The 22,816-nt window shown below is 43.5% G+C and overlaps 1 protein-coding gene across 1 annotated transcript in view; it reads right to left on the bottom strand.

Moving 5' to 3' along the window:
• Positions 1-22,816, bottom strand: part of IPO8 (importin 8) — an 87,085-nt gene that overhangs the window by 250 nt on the left and 64,019 nt on the right. Inside the window, exons 26-34 of the mRNA XM_065682054.1 lie at positions 18,790-18,915; positions 18,437-18,570; positions 18,186-18,278; positions 13,517-15,811; positions 13,076-13,203; positions 11,418-11,535; positions 10,177-10,340; positions 7,321-7,392; positions 9-5,085 (exon numbers count right to left, since the gene is read on the bottom strand). The gene's annotated coding sequence lies outside the window, so the exon portion shown is untranslated. The remainder of the gene's footprint in view (positions 1-8; positions 5,086-7,320; positions 7,393-10,176; positions 10,341-11,417; positions 11,536-13,075; positions 13,204-13,516; positions 15,812-18,185; positions 18,279-18,436; positions 18,571-18,789; positions 18,916-22,816) is intronic.

The following is a 22,816-nucleotide window of genomic DNA, read 5'->3' as shown; positions in this document are numbered from 1 at the left end:
AACATTACCTCATCATGCAGCAGTCACTATCACAGACTAAATTCAAGATGTTGTTGATTACGAAAAGTCCCGACCACCTATAAAGAAACTGAGAGAAAAAAATCATAATTCAGAGAGTGGGAGAACACATATTGAACACTGCTGTGTATTGGGTCTTAAGGCTGTACGTATATATACAGGCATATGCACAGAGGAAGAGGAAAGGGAGAGGAAAAAATGAGAATCCAGTGATGGGATGGTTTGCTCCAAAGCTGCTTTGCCACTTCCAAAGATATCTGGTCTAATAAGAAGTACTTCCTCCTCCTGCAAGCCTTGATTCCTTTTCTACCTAAAGTAGCCATGTCATCACTTCTGAAATGTAAAATCAAATTGCTTCTCTGAAAGCCTAGCTGAGTTCTAGAATCATGTGTAGTCGAAGCAGTCCAGCTATTTGACTGCCTGCTTGTGTGTGAATCACAAGTTTCGTGCGAGCTATACAAAAAGATTAGCAAATGCCTGTTAGAAACAGGGATCTTGAAACTAATTCTGTGTGACACTCAGAAAAAAACCTTGCTCTGCTAATTGAGCAGAGCTCGTTACTTCTGAAGTAGGAAAGTTTAGCCTCAGCTTGGAGCGTATGGAGGGCAGTAGACACGTTTGAACCGTTACACTTCAAAGGGCTGAGCACTGATTGATCTGTTATTATCTGAAGATGGCAACTGCTCAAAGGCAGAAAGAAACTGCAAAAGTTTTGAGTTTCAAGCTTAAACGTGGGGTTCTGAAGAGTTTAGCCCTGCACTGACTGATTAAAGTACAAGAATGCAGTAAATACAATTTAAAAGTTAAATTACCATATGGTCATAGCTAGAGGTAAATTTCAAAAGTAGCACATGTAAATAGTTTCTTGCTGTCTGAACAAATAATTCTACAGTTAAACTAAGTCATTTGGTAACTGGTACAATTGATTTCTGCTTGTAGTCAGTTACTGACTGGTTCTGCAATTCATTTAAGTAGCCCCCAGGATGAAACTCTCGATCTGCCATGCATATAATTTTCAGCTGATACACATTATGTTCATATGGTTAAAAGGAAAACAAACAAGAACAAAAAAAGAGCCAGCCACCAGGTTCTTGCAGCTGTTAAAGGAAATTGCCATCTTAAATGAAGGAGTGTTGCAAAACCTGAAATCAAGTTTGGCATCTTTAATCCAGTATGCATCTGCACTGGAAGAGCTTTGGAGAGATGGAGAGCAATCTGTGTAGTCCATAGCCCCTTCAAGTGCAGGCATCATTCTGTTTAGGCAAGTAGAGATTGAACTTTGGAGTTACCAGGAGCAACGGTGCAGTGAAAGCCTGGACTGGGCTGGAAAAATCCTAATTATCATCCATTTTGCCTGTTACCAAATAGCTTTCAGGTCTATGCAGGCTACAGGAAGTTTCTCTTTGGTGAATTCTTCCTGAAGCCCAGTGAAAGTTCCTGTGGTTTTGCTTTCACTTTCAACTATGGCCAAGAGTCAGAAGTAGTACAAGCAGGAGAGGAAAACTTCTTGGCCTTAATACCGTTATCCTGTGATCCTTAGGAGACAAAGAAATCCAGTATCCTTAGGATGATACCTCTTTTTCAATGGGGAGATAGTATTTCAAGTTTAGCCCACAACCCCCTAATAAACCTGCTTCCTGTTGCAGTCATGGAGTACGCTAAATATTAGTCCTGAAAATTCAACCGCCTCAGTTTTTATAAAGCGGTATCAAGAAGAAGATATCATATGGCAAGCACTGCCTGGTGGATCCCCATGGATGCACATTTCCCATCCCTGACACAGATGGCAAGTAACACAGAATCCTCCATGACCCATTTTCAGATCCATTTGTTACCTGTTTCATATGCCTGTGTAAAATGGGCAATTTCAAGCTAAGAAAAAGCTTGCCATAGTTGTTACTGGATTAGAGGGAATCTCTTTTTCAGCTCATACAACAAACGCATTTTCTGCCTTCAAAGAGTCCCAGGTTAAGCCTTAGTCTATGGGCAGGATTGTACAGAGTCTTTGAACCCCTGTAATGGGTGGAACATCCACAATTTGACAGGGGAGAGGCATCCAGCAAATGGTGCAGAGTGACTTGGGCTTGGTAATTGCAGTTTAAAAGTCAGGGACAATACAAAGATAGGACAAGTCCCAGAAATGAGAATAACCAGATTCTTCACCTGCAGAACAGAGGAAGACAGTGGCATAGGCTGCTGAAGTTGCCCACTCCAGTGGGCTCACTCATGAGCTGAGGAAATCAGCACTTTCCATTTTTGTGGGCACGATTTAGGTGTGAAGAGCCCCATGATGGAATGGGGAGTGGAAGAGAGAAAGCATTTTTCTTCCCTCATTGAGCATGGATCTGTACTTTTCCTCTTCTAGAAGCATTGAGAAATCTTCCCAAATTCCAAGAGTTCTCAGTCTTGCCCTTGCCTAAAAAATCGCTTTTATTGCAGCAGAGCAAGGGAAAAGTGCAGCATATAGGGCTTGAGTCGTAAGAGTTATCAGTTGTAACATTCATCTATTTAACGATGATGAAGTACAAGACAGTTTAAGTTGATTTTTTTATGTACTTCATGGAAATCAGCTAATGGCTCAGAACCACAAAACTTAAAAAGGGAAAACCCAACTCAAGATATTCCCATTTTTGAGTGAGCAAATTAGGTACTCTTAAATGACCCAACATTGTTTCTGCTTACAGTGCATAGCCCTGGACTACATTTGTACTATACATGGCACATTGTTTCTGAGTATGAGAAGGTCGGATTGGGTGTGAGGCTGTTTAAAGCAGGGATCTTGCTAGAGGGAAGTTGCTTTAAAAGGGTATCTTTCCTGAGAAATAGACATTAGTAGCTCAGACTTCATACAAGTCCTATGAGGCTTATGCAAGGGCATGTGTAAATTGTCACATGGCTACAAAGTTGGATGCTGAGCTGCTGAAGGCACTGGACTCAAACACAGCATAAGAAGCATTTGAGCACAGCACTCTGGTCAATATTTAGTGGTTGGGATTCATATTGCTCCTGCAGGGAGGCACTGGATTAAGAAGAAGAATCTGATTTTGGCGAGACAAAGGAGGCATTTTCAGCTTGGATTGATCAGAATCAGTTTAATTTGACCTTATATGCAGCCTCCAGTGTTGGCTGTATGTTCCTCAATGTAATTCTCTCTTGGAAGTTTGTATGTCAAAATAATAATAGAGATTAAATACCCCAAGTCTGTTCCTTATTCAGATTCAGTTGGTTTTATTTTCTGGGCATCTCTGAGCTGGAATTCAGTAGCAGTTACCTTCTAAAAGTAGCTGATTTATATGTAAGATCTTCTTGCATCACCAGTTTCAATTGAACTGCAGTCACTGCAAATGGTCTGATAAAATCAGACAGTCGGATAAAAATCAGGAAATCTCTACATCTATTCTGTGATTACTGAGCAAGCTCAATTTCATCATGGTGAAGCAGAAGCCAGTGGTTACGATTACTTTTCCTTCCTTTCATCTACTTTTTAATATTTGGGTTTAAGATGGAAAATTACAAATTAATAAATCTGCACCAAGTCCAATCAAGGATCTATATAATAATATTATTCGTATCTCTATGACAAGCAACAGCTGGAATACATTTTAGCAAAAATATTAAAGTCTAGATTGTAGAATAAGCCACATGGAGTCACTGCAATTTGAGGAGGGGAAAAGTTTCCATAAAAGCTGCTGGGAAAGGAATACCATTTTTTTTTTATTATTATTATTTTATTTTTTCTTTTATTCATTTTTCCAGGTGACTTCTTTGCGTTTTACTTTTTCAGGCAGCTACAGTTTTATTTTTCAGTGCTTAACTTTCTAGTGTTTCTGTTGAGCAAACACTCCAGATAAAACGACACATCCATCAGCCACTCCGGGCACTGCTTCTTCTCACTGGTCCTCTTACACCAAGGTGTACTGAGGAGCTCTGTCTATGTTAAAGCAAAGGTAAGTTCTCAAGCACAATTGCAACAACCTAAGCCAACACTGGCGCTATGCTGGCTGGAAAGCTATCATGCAGGTCTGCTCTTCACCTGCAAACATCACCATGTGCTGGCTGCTGTTTTCCCAAGGTGTTTGAGATACTCACAGACAGCTAATAGAGCAGTTAAAAATCAAAGCAGTAAAACCCTCTGCTGCTTCTCAAAGGAAACAATTTGAAAGCTTGATTGAGAAGGACAACATCAGAAGGAAGTGGGATGGAGAAGGAGGCATGGGGATGATTGGAGTAGCTTTTAAGTGCTCCCTTTTCCCTTTCCATTGTTTCCACGGACCACACATCCATCCTACTGGTAGTAGAATAAATTGGACCTTCCCCAGTAATCTTTGGTCTTCAACACTCATGTGAGTCTGCTGTGGGCAGGTGAAATACATTGCAATGCTAGAGAAGTGTTTAATAAACATATTAAGCCCATTCTAAATGAGAATGATTATTCAGGTATGGAAGCACCAAAAGGACCAGTAGAAGTGCTGTGAGAACGCTAAGTGCAGATGGCAGCTAAGTCCTTGAGATGCCAGCACACCTATGTGCAGCTTACCAGGACCTCCCTAAACTGAAGATGGACTACATCCAGCGTAAAACAGAAGACAGAATATAAATCAGTAACCTAAAGAAGTGATGCAAGGAAGAGAAGAGTAGGTTTTGGGTAAAATCACCTTGTTCTCCTCACATTGAGCTTTGTTACATTTTTACTGCAGTGTTGCAAAATTAGTTTTGGGGCTACAAACGTGGCAATGCTGGAGTTCCGAGCTGTACATGCCTGCAATACTAACACACCTTTCATCCATATGAATACAAACTCCTGGCTTGGCTGAAATGCTCTGGGGAGACATATGTGTGATTTTCTGTTTTCCTGAAGGTGAGTGCACGTGTAGGAGCTCAGGATCTTCAGCTCTTCCTGCTAACAGGGACCACAGGACTTTCTCCTTTCACAGTCTCTCTCCATGGAGATGAGTTTCTCTTGTTTTCTTGTGCCCACTCCCACTCCCTTCATGAGTTTCAGCTGATTTCTCCTGATTCCACTCCAGCTTTCTTTTCAGTCAGTAGGAACTTGTAACCTTTGAGTTTCTATTGTTAAACAATTGAGAAAACAAGTTACTGAGCTTTGCCTAGTTGAGAGCTTACAGAATTTCCCATGGCTTCAGCCCAAAGCCAAAAGTCATCTGCAGTTCAGCCGAAACACTTCTAAGATCCCTGCAGTAGGAGTCTGGAAGCTTTCCGGACTGCATTTGGAGCCTGAAAGGTGTAGAAATCAAAATAAACCACAGTTTGAGAGCAAATCTAGTGTGGTCGCTGTTACTAACCCTGCTTAGCAACACCTCTCTGTAGGGTTTCTGTCCTCTCTAGCTGAGCCATCCCAGCACATTACACCTGCCCTTTTCTTCCATTCCTGGGGCATCACATTAAATTCAGGGGCCTGGTTTTAGGTCCATCTGACCTCCCTGACACGTCCTAGATCCTTGCTAGTTTTTTTATGCAGGCTGTCTAAAGGCTTTCAGAGATGCTCCATGGCCCAGCATGTCTTATTACTGAGTTCATGCCACAGCTCTGCTCCTCAGGCACAAGGCAACCTTTTCTTTTGTAGATGAGAGGTCATGTATGCTGAGACAGAACTTCCCTGGAAGCTGCTTCAAGAATAATGAGTGATTCCCCACAAGACCCAAGGATTTTTGTGACCCTCATCGTCATCATCTCAGCGCAAAAAGACCAACACTCTCCAGTGTAAACAGAAAGGATAATAACAACAAACAAACCACTCCATCAAACCACAATACACCTCTGTACTCTTAATCCTTCCTTGGGAAAAGATGAAGAGAAAAAAAATCATTACCAGAGTCAACATCATTTATGTAACTACTGCTTAAACACATCTGTTGATAAAAAGGGTAAAAACATGCAAAGCTTGTGCTGAATAGTTTTATAAGGGAAAGGACTGGAGAGGAGCCTGAAGGAGGACTCGGGTGCAGCCCAGTTTCAGTGAAGTGCTGCAAAGATCCACGCTTTGTAATTTGGACCTATTTCTAGTTATCTCTGAGTTTAAATGAACTGACGATTGTGAAGAAGAGTAAAATCCTAAAGATGGGGTTAGTCTTCTTTGGCATGAGGCTGGTGTCTGCCATGGGAAATTAATCCATGCTAAGCTGCAGTAGGCTGAGCTGCTGAGTTTGTATGCGTGTCACTGAGACTGCTTATACTCACTGATGGTCTATAAACCCTTATTAGTCAGACTTGACAGTGGGTGACACCTTGATGAAAAGAATAGCCTATGGATCACTGTCCATTCAATAACAGTTTATAAAAATGATATTAAATGAGCCATTTTTCCTAAGACCACATACCAAAATATTTTGGGGTGATGAATGAAACGATACTGAGGGCTTTTTTTTTTTTTGCTTTTTGAGAAGGGGATTAGAAGGTCCCCGGGTGCTTTGTCACTGAAATAACCACATCTGTCAGCTAAAATGGTGGCACTACTATATTCAGTTTCTGGAAAGAGTTCCTCAGATGCTGAGGTCTTGGACACCTCCCAAAAGATTTGCTCTCTGGAGAGTAGAAGCAGAATGAAACGAGAGGGAAAATATAGTTCACAGCCACAGCATTTTCACCTTATTCCAAATATCCCATAGTCCGAAACACTGATGCGAACAGACGGGCTCATGAGGGGTGGCTTGACAGGAATCACATTCCAATTTCCTTCATAAAACTTTGCAAGCTTTTCTCTCTCCAGTGGCCACCTCGCCGTTGTTGCCTTTTGAGGGCCCATACAATCCTCCCTGTGAGGAAAAGCTATCCCGAGGCATTTCCTCTTTCCTTTTGCAAGACGCAGTTGGAGGATCCCATTAAATTCTTTAATTTGTTTAACTGGCTTCTAATTTTGCAGACTCCCGTCCTGCCGTAAAAGTGACTGATGAATGACAGGGCCCTGCTAGGTTTTGCTGGGGTGTAATGTGAGCTCCCAGGGCTGGAAACAATAAACCTCAATTTTCTGAGGACTGGGACGTGCCAGCCCTGACTCCACCACACCCTTTCATTTTGTTAGCTCTAGTTCAGCGAGTTAGGGCTGGATTTCCTTACATTTCCTATCATTATGAGCCCTCTGTTCACAAAAGTAGGAGAGGATCCTCCGAGTAGCTTAAGGTCATCTCAGAGGAGAGTTGATGAGTGCCGTGCTGGGGACTTGCTCTGCATGTATGGGAGCCAGCGTACGGGTTGCATAACAACACAGCAAAGGCTCATATAGAGCAGCTCGGAAGAGAGCATTTCAGATTAATCAAAAGGCAGCCTCTCCCCTCCCACACTGACCTTTCTCTGGAGCTGCCCCACGCTGAAAATCCCCTCTCTCCATCTATCTGTGCATTTTCAGAGGACTGTGAGCTGAAAAGAACAAAGACACATTGGAGTTTGCCTTTCAATTGTCATTGTCACATGCTGGTTTTGGAAACTAAGTGATGAGATGTTCATGCCACGTTTCAGCTCACTGTCATTAACACAGTCAGGCTGTGCCGGAAGAGAAGCTTCTTCAAAACACCGTACTGTTTCCTTAGCAGTATAAGTAAAACCTGATCAGACTTGACTCCCTCCTGCAGAATATCCTCCTCAACAGCCAGGTGAAGACAACTGTAAGCGTTTTCACCTTGTCAGGCTGCCTGTAAGTAACCTAATCAGATCTGGAACATTTTAATTCATAATGAATTGGTCCATGTGGCTGAAAGCGTCGCTAAACACCTGCAATAGCCAGCCTCCAACTGTGCCGAGGCTCCCTATTCCACCCTCCCACTGTGCCATCAGCTGCAGGGACACTGACCTCCCACCAGGACACAGGAGGCACCTGCACCCAGGCCTGGACCTTCTTACAGCTTCCCGCAGAGCTGCAGTCCCTCACACCTGCACAGGTAAAGACTCCTGGTCCCAGAGGAGCAAGGCAAAGAAGTAATGGAAGCAAGCAAGCCTTCCTTATTGAAGCAACAGAGGTGTAAGAAGGCTAAGAGATGTGCTCAAAGCTAGAAAGGAACTCAGGCAGAAAATATAGGCAGTAGGTGAAAACATATCTCCTCATTTCAGTGTCATCTTCTGCCCCTGAGGGCACACAAGGATTGGAACAATGATTCCCTCGACCTTTCTGAAGTTGTCTTACAGATTTTTTCAATCTTTGCATTCCAGGATTTTGAGACAGGAGTGAGACAGGACTTGCTCGGGAGGCAGAATCCTATGCCTTCCCACTGATGACTTTGCGGCATGATCACCTGTAAATCAACCCTAGAGCAAAATCCCTATCGGGGAATATGATAGGATACCACATTGCTACAGCATCTTGCAGCAGCCTGTGTTTGTGTCACAGTCTGAGAAGCAGGAATGCATATGCCCTTACCATGGCAGCATAGGAGATTTTGAGTTGGTTTTGAATAAATGATTGATAGGGCAAAGGCAACTACTGAGGAACAGGTCAAACACAGCTAATGAAAAAAAGTAGACCCAGTCGTCATCCTGTTATAGCACTTGCTAATAGAGTAGTGTTTAGCAATAGCTTGTGCCTTGTAAGGCTTAAGGTTATCAGCAGAGTGACTGCAGAGAGCTAGTTAGAATTCATTCTGCATCTGTGACTGTAATCCAACAATTTAGATGAAAACATGCACTCTGCATAGGTGCATGGCATAGACTATTACTATCATTAATATAGTAACAGTCATAATAAATCACATATTGAGTGTGTTTGTTATTCCGAGGAAAACTTAATTATCATTTCCAAGCTGGCAGCATTTGATTTACTTTCTGCTATCTCTGAAACTGGATAATTAGTTCCCAAGTTGCAACTCCTGCAAAATCTCAGCCTTGTCAGGGGTGGGAGATGCGGAATTACAGCTGCAGCCATGCTCTAGCAAAGATACCGTTCCCCTGAGAATATTAATTTGCAACATAAAAATTAAAAACGAGTCAAATTCCCCTAAAAAAGAGGCAATGCTTGTAAGGCTCCTCTCAAGCAGCCTCCCCTCTCTTTGCTGAGCTGTCTTTGGTAGAAGGAGCTCTCTAGTGTCCAGTTGTAATACTGCAGTTCAAGAAGAAGTTGCTAGGAGCATGCAACCTAATCAAATAGATGTGCAAACGGAAGGCCTAGGTCTCTTCTTTTAGGCACTCAGTGCTAATAGTAATGTGCAAAGTGCTACTTAAACATCACTGTCACCCAAACCAATACTGTACTCAAAAGTTTAAAGGCATGGTGCAGAGGTCTCCTTCATTCCCACCTGTCTTTTATTATTCCCACCTATCTGTTCCTTAAAGGAACTTTCGCTGTGCTGATGAAAGTGGCTCCCGCTTGGTCTATGGGGCAAGGATGTGTGTGCAGATCTGCCAGCATCCAGGCCATGAAGCAAGGTTTACAGTTTTACTGTGCTCCTCTCCAGAGGCAGCAAAGTGCCTGCCATGAGGAGATCTAAGCTCATGTGCACATACTGGTTTGAGGTAGTACGTTTGGTATAAATGAATGCCTAACTGCAGAGGATGGCTTTTAGTGCATGTGCCTGATTGAGTGAAATTGTCTCATGCTGGACAAAACAAGCCCATGGCCGCTAATCCTAGAAAGCAAATTACAAAGTTGATGCGTGGATAGTAACATACAGAGGCAAATAGAACCTCTAGTCTTTTAAAGTGAAGACCTTAGCATTTTAATTATTATTTAGCAGTAATTATGCAGGTTTGAGTACATGCTAGAATATCAACACATTGTCATTACTCTGCTTTTAATGCTTGCATTTTGTTTTTTCAACATATTACTGATGAGCTCACTAATGTTGATAAAAAATGAATTAAAAATCTATTTGGCTATTGCTGGATATTACAGATGGAGAATAATGACTTGATAAATTGGCAAACTGAGATTATCTGCAAATATTATGAAAGACACTGGAAGCTCTTATAAAATACACCATACTTTTAAATAGCATTTTGCTATTATGATACTTCCCTTGTGGATTCTGTGGTTTAATATTGCAAGTATGAAAAACGATACCATAGTCGAAGCTTTGCAACTGAGAAGCACTATCTTGCGTTTCTTATGCTCTGCTTCCCACAGCAAGGCTTATTCTACAGCAGAAAATGAAGTAAGATGTAATAATTAACTGTGTTTTAAAGGCAAGAAACCCAACACACGGCTAAGTTGCTCACCTTTAATCATGGCAAACAAAGTGACGGTGGATTTCTTGCAAGTTACTGCAAGCCAGAGGCTTAAACCTTTTGCCTTTAGATGGGTTTGCAGCATTTTTTAGCTTCCCCTATTACTGACCTTCCTTTTCTGAGCTCAGCTTACAGAGACGCTGTAGATGTAGTAGCTGAAAAACAATTTCAAAATATAAGCTACAAACAACAAAGAATCCTGCCAGATTCAGATCAGTCATAACAGTAATGGGTTCTTTTCTCACTTAGCACTTCAGCTCAGTATTAAAGCAATCACTCTTGATAAACACAAAACCTATCAGTACGTTATTATGTCTAAGCATCCTATGGAAAAGCTAAGATACAGCAGCCCATTTTCCCCTTTGTTTTGCCAACCTGCAGGCGTGGTGGCAATGGCATTACCATTCTCCCAGCTTTTTTACCAAATGAAACAAATGGTTGATATTTTGGGTGAGAAAACTATAGCAAAGACAATAAAAAAGTCCTCTAGTGCCTAATTTCAAGAATGTGGGTCCCTTTCCCATTGAGATTTAGGTTGGAAGGGACTGTGAAGATCCTCTCTGAACTCTTGCATTATGCAGGGTGCAGAATTTCAGCAAAATCAATTACAAATTTCAGTTTTATTTGCAGTGTTGGGTCCTTGCAACACAGAGCGCATGCTCCCCCTGTGTAAACAGGTGCTTGTGCCTAATCCAAACCCATCCAGAAGCTGAGCAGATGCCTCTCTGAGCCTCTTCTATGTTTAAACATGGAAATGAAGCATCAAAGCGGGTGCTTTCTGTGCTGTCCTGAATGATGGGTTTTATTTTCCTTGCTAAAACACAGTTTACACTGCTGTTTTATCACTTTTGACCTGTTTGTTGAAAGCAAGTCCAAGTCTGATGTGAAATAAGGCAAACCTCAGTGCCACTGGGTCAGTTTCACATTTACATCACAAACTGATAGCAAGCCTGGACCGGTGGCAAAGGACCAAAGAAGCCCCCAGAAGCTTTGCACATCCTTCACAACATTGGATTCCTAAATATCAGGCAGCTGCAAAAAGGATGTACCTAACCATTTGGGGTTTCATTTCTGTTTTACTTCTCTGCATTTATGGACACAGGTTTATGGAAATCTCCATTAAAGTTTGCAAGTAGAGAAGAATATTGTAGGTTCATAAATAGCTTCAAGCCAGTAAGGTAAGCATGCAGATAATGTAAAGCTTAAGACTCTGGGGAACCCACAGCACCTACCTGAGATCACAGTTACAGCCTGATGGCCACTAAAATTCAGCAGATACTTCAGAGTACAATCAGGGGGGTTGGAATGGCACTGACTGTACAGAAGAAATGTTTTGATTTGAAGTGCCCCCTGAAAAGAAAATTACATTTAATACAGAAATGACAAAAAAGTCTCCATCTTGCTCTCTCGGCTAAGCTGCCAGATTTTACTCTCCTCAGCAAGGTACAATATTTACTTCCGTGGAGACTTGCGTCCCAGTACTTAGTTATGATAAGTGTGTTGACACACTCCTCCTGTAGATAGCACATAACCAAGATCAGAAAGTCCTAAACCAAGTACAGATGCTTTATGATTTATACTAGCTAGGAGCCACTTCACAGAGCAAGAAGAATGTGAATTGGTCTGCTTAGACACGAACTTCGGAAAAGAAGCGCACAGGCTAAAAAACTTGATTTCTAGTTAAAAAACTAGATAACAATAATAATAAAGGCAATCCAACTAGCTGGTTGAAAAGTTCACAAGAGTTGTGGAGGCTTTCCCTTGCCAATGGGCTAGATATAACCTCACATCCTTTAAAGCTTCTACTTAGATTGCTTGGATTTTCCTGCTCTCATTTGGAGCTGCTAGGATTAGAGCGGGCATCACATCTGAATCCTTGTGGTCCTCAACAGACCTCCCCCAGCCAGGGGTACTGCAGTGGCAGGGTAGATTTCCTACTGTAGGGTGGTGGGAGATGCCTAAAAGCAAAGGATCCGGCCTTGTTACCAGTGTTGGTGTTGACAGTGAGTCACCCAGCTGCCTCTGCTGAAAATTAGTCTCTCTGTCTCTCCAGTCCTAATGAATATTGATGAACTTCACAGCATCAAAAGAAGCAAAGGCAAGACAGCTGTTTGAGGGGACAAACACTTCAGTTCTGGATTGGGAAAAAGAGGCAGACAGAGGAGTGGTTGTGATGAGCCAAGACAGTCTTCTCCCTCGTTTGTCAAAATGTGATTTACAGAAACACTTCCATTCACCCCTGTGGCTGCCAGTTTCCACATCCTCTGTCCACAAATCTCTCTTGCTAATTGGATAGGCAATATGTGGGCTGCCTCCTCTATAAAAAGCTTCCCTGAACTGGGATGCTTCCCAGCTCGTTTTAATAAATCATGACTGTAATTAAATTCTTTTGCTGCATATTTCTGCAATAAAATTTGTATCATTCACTTACTGGCCTTCTTTACTGTCCAGCTTTCATCTTGTCTTGCTTCTGAAACTACCTTTCCTGCCTAGTCATTTGAAGAATGCCATTTGCTTTGAATTCCTAATCTAATTCATCTGCTTTTGCCTTATCCCTGAGCCTCGCCTCATTCTGTCAGCCCCAATAGTCCCACTCGTGCTTCTAGCCACTGTCCTTGCCATCAGTGACCACTTCAACTCACCCTTGATAGCTCTGCTCAGTAAGGGTGTCCCACTCCCTCCAGAGCCACTTCCACCAGCGTGCTGACAAGTGCATCTGAGACTACCCTTTCCCAGTGGCCAGCTAGCAAAGCACTTATTTACACAGCAAAACCCTTTCGTTGATGGAATTCATTGCCCTTTTCTTCTTTTGGGGAAGTCTGTTCTCCCTTACAGAATTTCACAGGTTTTAACACATTTACAAGGGTTATTGTAAAGCAAACACACTAACCATCTGCAAGCAAAAGACTATCCTAGAGCTTTGCCAAAGCTGGAACTGCATTGCCCTTAGGACTGTCTGGAGACCTCCAAGTCTTGTAGTGAGGGGACACACAGCCCCTGAAACACTTGTGCTGGTTGCTGTGAGGAAGAAGTCAGAAGGTTAGATTTGACAAAGTTCCTCATAGATGTTATTTCCCTTTTACGCAGGCAGAACGGGGGGAGGAAGCCCCAGGCTGGTTGCTCACCCTTCTTTTGGGTTAGGGGAAGGGACAAGGCTTTGAAAAGCCACAGTAATTGGGCTGGCAGCTGGAGTACCAGCTATCCAGCTGCAGCCTAGAGCCATCTCAGGGCAAACGCAGCCATCTCAGTAAAGGGCCAGTAATGCCAGTCATGACGGACAGGCACTGCTTTGACTAAGCAACCTTTTTTATCATTTGTTTTGCAGACTTACCTGGTCAGAAGCGAAAAATCCATTCATTTGGAAATCCTTCCCAATTTCTGCATAGGAGCAGATAGGACTCAGGAGGCTCAACCTTCAGCTTTAAATCCCATCACAAAACTTGTCTTGGTTTTCATTTTCCTAAAGGTCCTGTCAATCCTGGTGCCCAGAGGTGACAGGACTGATGTTAGGAGCCATGACATCACCAAGAAGAAATGAATTAACTGAGAAGCTGGATGGGATATTTGGGTCATAGAAAGCAGTGTAACCATCCAGTCTTTTCCTTGCTTTGAAACAGCCAGTGTTTCAAAGACATGGATGTGTGAAGCAGCATCTTATTTTGCTCTTCTTCAGAAAACTTATGAAATTCCTTTTATTTAAGGGGCATTTGTTTAAGGGCTATTTTTAAAAGGCAGAGTCCTTTGTCTTTCACTGCCTCAAAAGCATCATGTAAGAACTTTTAATGTGTAACACTATAATGTAGGGCTGGTTTTACACTGACAGTTGGTTTCAGATTCAAAATAGATTGAGATATGCCTCTTCTTTGCATAACTCCAAGCTCAGCTTCAAACATATAAGTGGGAAAAATTAACATTAAAATGAATCCTTAAGCTGCAATTACTTGGAAGATGCAGAGCATGAAGCATCCAAATGGCTCTCACTCAGTGACCCAGTTAAAATACACAGATCAGAGAAAGTGGAGGCTCTGCCCTGCTCCCAGCTTCGTTCTGCTGTTTGTACTCTAATAGAACCCAAAGAAACAAATAGATGTCCAAAACACTAATGTGTTCCCATTAGGCTGTGATCTTCCTCAGGCCTTATGAGGGAACAGGAAAATACTTGAGATTACAGGGGAGGTTTACAGAGATGTTTTGTATGGTCATTAGTAACATGGTGTAAGTACCGTTTACATTGGCATTGAAAATACAGCTGCTGTGCCACGGTATTATGAAGTAAAGATGTATTATATCAGATGAAAGAGAGGGTACCAGGAGGCCCTGGTATTTTCTATTATGTAAAAATGGCTTTGTTGAAAGAGGCACTGTTGAAAGTGTCATCTACAGTCTAAGCAGAGAGAAAATTAATTCCTTTTTTCTCTATTTATTAGAAAGGGCATATTCTGAATACACTAAGCAATGGAGTGAGCTAATACAAAGCTTTACAGTGCTGTGTCAGTATGAAAGGAGGGTGTCCTTGCCCTGCAAAAGGGTAGCAGAGCACACAGTCAGTGTGAAGGACCTCATGAACCTTTGTCCTCAAGATCCCCAAGTTGCTCAATTCCCTGTAAGAATATTCACAGACCATTACCAAGGAAGCAGAAGTGACAAAGCTGTCATCTTTCCTCCTCTCTCTTTTGTCTCTTTCTGACCAGCCTTGCTATTTTTAAGGGAAAGTGCAGGCATGAGGAAAGCTTACAGCCCCTGTAACAGCCCTGGCAGGGGAACACAGGCAAGGAGGGATTCCAGGAACTGCAGGACCTGTCAGTGAGAACCAAAGCAATAACCTCATCAGCTGGCAGCAAGAGCAAAGGCTTGTTTTTTGTGTGGGTTATCTGCTAGGGGAGAAGAAGCAGAATGTATTTGGCAAACATACATGCTCTCAGTGCAGTAACACGTCACGGCTGCATTCCCCTGCTTTTCACTCCTGCCTTCAGGTTTCGTTTCTTCTTTCCTTCCATATTCATTCGCAGCTGCTGGACAGGGTCCCAAGGAAGCCTAGTGCAGTAGTCACAAGCATGACCTTTCCCATACCACAGCCAGGGTGAGCTGTGGTTGAGATAAGCAGCTTGATATTCTCCAGGCATCTCTGCTGCAGCTCTCCTGCTGACCTCATCTGGGGACTAACGCCAACACCTCCCAACAGCTCCTGGTCACGTTCATCTCAAAGAGCTTGTGCTCTCCTCCCTCTGCTCTGCAAAGCAGGCTCTTGCAGTGCACCTTTTAACTGCCTTTGGAAACAACAGATTGTCTGATACAGACGAGAGCTGTGAAATAGTATCCTGCCCACTGACATGCACATGGGAATGCATTCATCATCTTCACCTTCTGAGGTAGTTTGAAGGTGTTCCTACAGCTCCTCCAGCCAAGGGCTTCACCCTTTTGGTTGGATCAGAACCACACAAGTAGTTAATCTGATGTTTGGCATGGGTGAGGTGACCAGATGGTTCTTCGGGGGAGCAGAGACACGCAGTGGGGCACAATGGCTCACTGAGAACCTGACAGAGCACTTCCACAACCCCTTTCCTTTTCAGTAACTTCCGATCTTCTCAGTAGACATGTCCCACAGTCCTGTCTGCTATTCCAGGGGCTGGAAGACAAGCAAAGGAGTGGGAACCCCTAATGTGAGAACAGGAATGGTAACAGGTCTCCTGTTTTGTTTCCAAAATCAGTTTTGGGGATCAAACGCCAATTATGATTACAAGGCAAAATGGGTACACCCCATATAAAATGTACCTTTAATGCTGACAAGCAAAGGGTCACATCTGAAAGCCCTCATTTCTGTAAAGAGTTAACTTCCTGGCCTCCCAGGTGCTGAACAGAGAACAGCCACCACTTCCCTTGGCTTGCTGGCTGCACTGGTATGGAAGCACCCCGTGTCTGACGTGTTTATAAATGGAGCATTCTTGACTCATGTTTAGCTTGATGTCCATCAAGGCCTCTAGGCTCTTTTAGGCTAACTCGATGTCTAGTCAGCCAGCCCACTGCTTCTATTGTTGTTATTATTTCCCAGGTGCAGGACTTTGCTTTCACCTTCTCGAATTTCACAATGCTTCTGTCATCCAATTTCTCCAGCCTGTTCATGTCCTCCCTGGATGATGAAAGGCTGCTGCCTTTCCCTCTGGCATATCAGCTACTCCCAATATACAGAACAACTGGAAGCAACATCATGAAGGAGGTGATAGTCACCTTAATGGTACTGTATAAACTCAGACTGGAGCAGGACCGACAGTTATGCTGCATTCGTCCTCCTACTGGAAAGCACCCTGTGCTGCTGTCCTTCACAGGGTAGTTGATGCCCTTACTTTTGAAGATGAAACCGAAGGATGATGTGGCTTACAGAGGAAGCTTACAGAATTCCTCTGAGGAGGTTTTATAAGGACTGGTAGAATTAAGGGGTGTTTTTATCTCTACCTCCAGCCCCAGAAATCAAAATTATTAGCATCAGCCCAAAGCATGAAGCACATCATCTAATCTGGGGAAAAAAGATGCTCTTTCCGGTGACCTTAACTCAGCCATATAGGTCAGGCAGCAAAAATGATCTGCTTAAAATAACATCTAAGCTGAGCTTCGCTGCTCCTCTATCCAGGCATTTGTCAGCAGGAAAAAAACCCAAACCACAAAGCACCAAACAGCTCCTCATCAGAGCTGCGTATTCATTCCAATAAAGTGACAACAGCTAAGCAGCAACAAACAAGAGTTAAAGGGAAGATGATGCTACATCCTTAGTCATGCAAAACCTCAATGCTTATTGCTTTGGGTGAAGGGGAAAATGGTTCCTCTCCATGAACTTTGCTGACAGCACTACATGCACCTTTCTGTTTTCACTCTAGCACACAGAGCAGCGGCTTTTACTTGGCCTATTTGGATTGCCTATCACAGCACAACGAAACACTAAGCAGTAAATCAGTGCAAATCAATTCTTATATGCATTAGAAAGAGTCAAAATATATGCTTAGGAAAATCCAGAGAAAATGAGAAGAAACCACCTCAAAGGGAAACATGGGGTAGCTTCCAATGCTAAGACCTAGTGTGAGGCAACCCTGCCCATGGCAGGGGGGATGGAATTAGATGATCCTAAGGTGCTTCCCAACCCAAACAACGCTATGATTCTATGACCTGGAAGGCAGGAAGAGCAACTGTGAGGACTCACCCATCTGATGGAGCGGGTTGACAGTCTGTCCAAGGGATGGAGACTCCTGCTGTCACTGTCCATTCAGTAGGTGGTCCTCTTTTGCAAAGGGCTCACCTCTGAGCTGAGCTTCTCTAAGCCAGCAAGCCCAACCCCATTTCCTTCATTTTCAGTGATTTTCTTGATTGAGGTCTAACACAGATGTGTCCGAATTGTCCACAACAAAAAGCTGTCAGACCAACCCCAGCTAAGTTAGACTAAACATACTTTCTACAAGCTTCCCAAAAGAGGTGCTAATAAATTGAATTTGGGGAAAACAAACAAACAAGAAAATAACTCGGAGAAAGAGCCCTCAAAGCTACCTCCCCCTTCAGCTTACACAAACCTAAAGGGCTCAGAAGCCTGTAGTGGGCTGTAAGCAGAACACCAACCCCTTCCTGGCCAGCTCTGAATGCCTCATTGCTGGAGGTGGTGGTTGGTGGTGGTACTTTATGACTTTCTTGTGAGGGCTTCTGCTCTATGGAAATCATTCCTATGGTAGAAAACAGCTCTTCTGCTGGAGTCAGGATCAAGCAGTTTTGCTCTGCTGTTTACCCTAGGCCGTTTCCTCAGAACAATCCTTTTGTGCACAGCCATTTCCTTGGGGTTCCTGCTTCCTTGGCTCTGCTTGCATATAATCTGAACATCTACATTACTTTCCAGAGAGCATACCTCTCTCTCCAGAGGGTGAGCTAACCTGCTCATTTCTTCATTTCCACTCAGTGAGCCATTAAATCTAGGGAACAGAGTCTGTGTAGTGCAAACTCACCCAGATGCTGGCTGGTAGACCTACCTGAAGGATATCTTTTGACCCAGCTTTGCTGCTTGGTCCACTTTATTCTTTGGATGCAATGTACACTGTGCAAGTGCTGTTGGCTTGTTATCCCTGGGACAGAAAGATAATCAGCCTAATCACAGAGAAATGACACATATTGGCTTGTCAGGCACTTCTCCTCCTCCACAACTCCTTTTGTTTCAAAAGAGTGCCAAAATGGGAAAGAAAGACCTTATTTATCTTTCACACACAGCGAACATGAGCCGAACCTGCAAGGATACCTGCGTTTTGTTCCCTCCTCCAGCGCAAAGCCGCTAGCTTTGCTTGGTCTCTGCCTGACAGCCACCCAGAAGGCTCCAAAGCAAGTGTTGGAGGCTCAGTAAAATAGATGTTGTGCCTCACTCTGAAATAGATATGGCAAGATGAGCCAGGGAGGAAGAAAGAGTCAATTTGTCTCTGGCCCCTGTAAAACCCCAGACTGTGTTCTCAGTAATATGATCAGATCTGGGGCTAGATGATCAATTTTGGCAGCTCTAACAGAGTCTGTCTGCCAGCACTGTAATTGTAAACACAACCAACATCTGAATAGTATAAGAATAATAATGATAAAAAGTAATGTTACCATGGCCCACACCCACTGGGATGTCTCATTTTTGCTTTGGCTGTAGGATAAAGGATGATGAGGATGTTTGGATCAACAGCTTCATTTCAGCCAGTGTTCCTGATAAGTCTGTCACCACATTTGTCTCTGGAAAATATTAAGCACAACATAGAGCTCGTTCCTAGATGATCTACAAGAGGCTTGTTTTTCTCATTTCACCACAGATCTTATTTATGTATACACTGCGAATAGATTGATACCACACACAGAGCACATCTACAGGGCCTGATTTTTTTCCAGTGTGATATTAGATTTATGAGCTTGTAACTCCACAGACTTTAACGAGTTTTACCAGAATAAAGCTGGTTCCTAAAGAGAAAGGATGTATTATGAACTTGCACATATTACTCATGCATCCACCCAGAAACATTAGTATAGGCAGACACCAGGCACAGATGACAATAGTTAAATTTGCCTCATACTCCCTTTTATAACACCCTGATTTCAGTTGCTTGCCACTGCCAAACATTCAGTGTTCAGGCAGAAAATTTCCCCCTAATGTTCTTGTCTCAGGTTCAATATTTTCAGACGGTTCCAGCAAAAATAGTCCAGCTGTTTTGAGATGAAATTAGGGAAAACCACAGTGTTTCACCAGGATTAAGAAAGGCTCCAACTGCCTTATTTAGAAGCTCTTGAAGCTTTGAAGCAAGGCTTCAAAACACTGAAAGGAAGCAGTATGCTGTATCCCAGAAGTGCATGTGCTGCTGCCTTGGAAATCTGTTCAGGATCCAAGAGAGACATGCCCAAAACCAGCAGTTCACACTCAGCTGTTGACTGCACACCAGGCCCTGAGAAACCCACGTGTGCTCGCACTGACACGCTCTGTCACAACAGGAGATCTCTGCGCTCACACAAGGCACGCAGCAAACCCACAGTGGATGTTTATGAAATCATTTACAAGGAGACAATCAATGCTACAAGTGTTCTGTTACACCACCACGGCGTGTTTGCTCTGCAGGCTTCAGTGAACAGGGGCTGGCTGAGTTCAGAGGGACACAGAGATAGTGCCTGGGCAGTATGGGCAAGCAGCAAACTTTAAAGAAGGCCATAAGGGAAGAATGCGAAAGCTGCCCTAAGTTAGGGTCGGGTTGTTCGAAGGTTTTTTATAAATAGCAATGTCCTAGTTAGCACTGCCAAAAAATACCTACTCTTGTCTTTGCTTGGGCAGGGCTACATCCATTTCAGCTGCTTACCCCTAAGGAAATACATAGAATACTGAAGAGAGACATGCTTTTCTTGGGGCACCCGCAATCTTTAGACAACACAGAAACAGACAGATTTAGGATGGATGCGGCCTCTGGAGTTAAAATGTCCAGCACTCCACCACTGATTTAAAGCAGGGCCAAGGACCAGCCTCTCCTCGGGCATCTCACTCTGGGTGGCAACACCCAGATTGTGCAGGTGGAAGGAAGCGACCCCCTTCACAAGCACAGGGTGAGAAACAGGAGCTGAGACAGGAAGGATGTCTCTGGATGCACTCTTCCGCAGCATCTCAAATCAACCCCAAGCTCTTCCAGAATCTGAAGAACTCCCAAGCAAAGAAGCTGGCTCACCTTCTTCTAGCAGGTGGCCATACAGACCAAACCCTGCAGCCCAGTGGTTCACAGTAAACCCACGGCTCACCCACTGGTATTCAATTAGAGCATTCCACCTTTAACGTACATTCATTTTGACGTCTAACACAACTCTGACAGACTAGATGCTGGCTACTCGCTGCAGCCACTGACAGTCATGGACTGCAGACCACCCTGCCAGAGCAAATAGCTCTTCAGTGCTCTCGCTGCACACTCTTAACTCAAGCAGAGGTTTCTGCTAAATCTCAGTCTGAATAGCTCAGCCATCTTGCTGACCCCTGTGCAGTTACATATGGTTCCATATGGTGAGAAAGCTGAGGTTTTTCCATTTGCTCCCTAAGACCAAATATGGGAAATTATATACAAACCAATGTTAAGAGAATATTAAGGTTGCAGAATCAAGCAGTTACAAGCCAGGAACTGACTGACAAGGTCTTAGTTACATAAAAGAAACATCTAAGTGAATGTGTTTTGATAGCCAAAAATGCTCTCTGAAAGACAGGCTACATAAATAGAAATAAACGAATGAGGCTGCTTTGTTTGAGCACAGCTTCTTAAATCCTGATCATCTTTCCAGACCATTTCCTTCTCTCCTCCCTATACTTCTGCCAAATTGCAACTGTTTAATAAATACGAAGATTTCACAAAAGGTTAGTCTTTGCACTTGAAAAGTAAGCAAAGTTTGGGCTTCAGAGGTGATTTCAGATCATTTTGAAGACTTAAAATGGTGTACATTCAGTACCTTAAATTTACTACCCTGAAAAGCTGCAGCACTACATAATTCTTCCTGTAATTTTTCTTCCCCTATAAAGGTGACATTCATCCCTGTGGTGGGCCTGCTATAGTTAAAGGTTAGACTCATCAAAGTGAAATCTTTCAGCAAAAGGAGGAAAAAAGATTTCAGGAGTCTGCTTAAGGTTGTGCAACCAACCTTAAATTTCCCCCCACTTTTCAGTCACCAGAGACATCCCAAATAAGTGCCACATTTGTTAAGTTTCAGCAAGGGAAAGCCATTTCCTATAAGCCCAAAGAAGCAAACAGAAGCTTCCCCAGTCCAAGCTGCATTTGGCTAGGAGGAGAGTAACCAGCTATCGGTGAGCCCTGCAGCACCATCCCCACCACGTGTTGCCTAAGCATGAGAGTCCACACGGGCAGCAGATGTTCACAGGCTGGCACTCACATCCCAGTCCAAAGCACTAAATCAGCTCATGTGGGATATTGCCATTCCAGCTCCTCAGGTGACTTCTGAGCAGCACTGTGCTTGGGGATCCTGCTGTGAGAACAGTGACAAGGGCCTGAACAGAAGAAAGCAGAAGTCGCACTGTAGGAGGTATCTTTGGAGCCAGCGCAGAGGACCTACAGAACACACTAATCAAAAGGCTTTGACTCCCGGGCAGTGCCAAGGAGGCTAAAAAACCCAACCAACCAACAACACAACAAAGGTAGAAATGTGGCAGACAAGAAATCGCATGAAATCCAAGTAGATTCAAACCCATTTCCTTGAGAACTCCCACACATGCAAGCCCTGCAGCAGCCTGTCTCCAGCAGCTACAGTCCCAGGCTTTGCCGAGCCTCATCCGCAGGTCAGAACGGGCAGCAGAAATGAACAGCCCCAGGATCTGGTGGTGCTGTTCACACCGATCCTGCTGAGGAGGTGAGCAGGATTTTCAGTGCCAGGTGGGAAACTTGTAGAGGAAATGAGTACGGGACAAGCAGGGACTGCAAAAGGCTAAACCTAAAAGGACCGAGCTTCAGGTGCGGATGGGAGTACAAAGCAGCGGGTGCTTGGTAAAGGAAGGGCCATTTAAAATATGAACAAGTCTTAGCCTTACCTGTGAAGTTCTCTTTCACCCATAGGAGCTGTGCTTTTTTCTCAGGAGCATTTTTACTAGTCCCCCAGCGCTGATCATAAAACAAGATCATAGCTCTGGAGAAGGGCCAGCAGAGTTCAAAGCCCCTGGTTGGAAACTAAAGCAACGCTGACAAGCACTGAGGGAAAATTTGTGAGGTCCTGATTGCTGAAAGCGTATGTTTGGGATGTAAAAAAGTAACGGTTATGCCACCCACACTGTTTATTCTTTTCTTATGTGTGGAGTTTGGGGCTAGTGTGTTGAAACATAAAACAACCTGAACGCTTTTAGATGGGATTTACGGCATTCCCAGGCTGACATTTAGTGTCATGGCTTGCAGTTGAGCATACTATTCAACAAGCCACCTGCCTCTACAAATGTCACTACTTGGGCTCGGACTTGGTTATGTTTAACTCCAAGGAGCTCCAGTTCTTTCAGTTCCCACTTGTTTATGGGGAGGTTTCATGGCACAGCACTGAAAAACACAATTTGTAGAAGATAAAGGTTAAAGTCTGGTGTGATTTATCGCGTTTGGGAGCAGTGGAAAGGGGCACACATTCCAGC

Source organism: Lathamus discolor, chromosome 1 (assembly GCF_037157495.1).
Source record: "Lathamus discolor isolate bLatDis1 chromosome 1, bLatDis1.hap1, whole genome shotgun sequence".
In the NCBI taxonomy this organism is placed as follows: Eukaryota; Metazoa; Chordata; class Aves; order Psittaciformes; family Psittacidae; genus Lathamus; species Lathamus discolor.
This window is presented reverse-complemented; position numbering and strand designations above follow the sequence as displayed.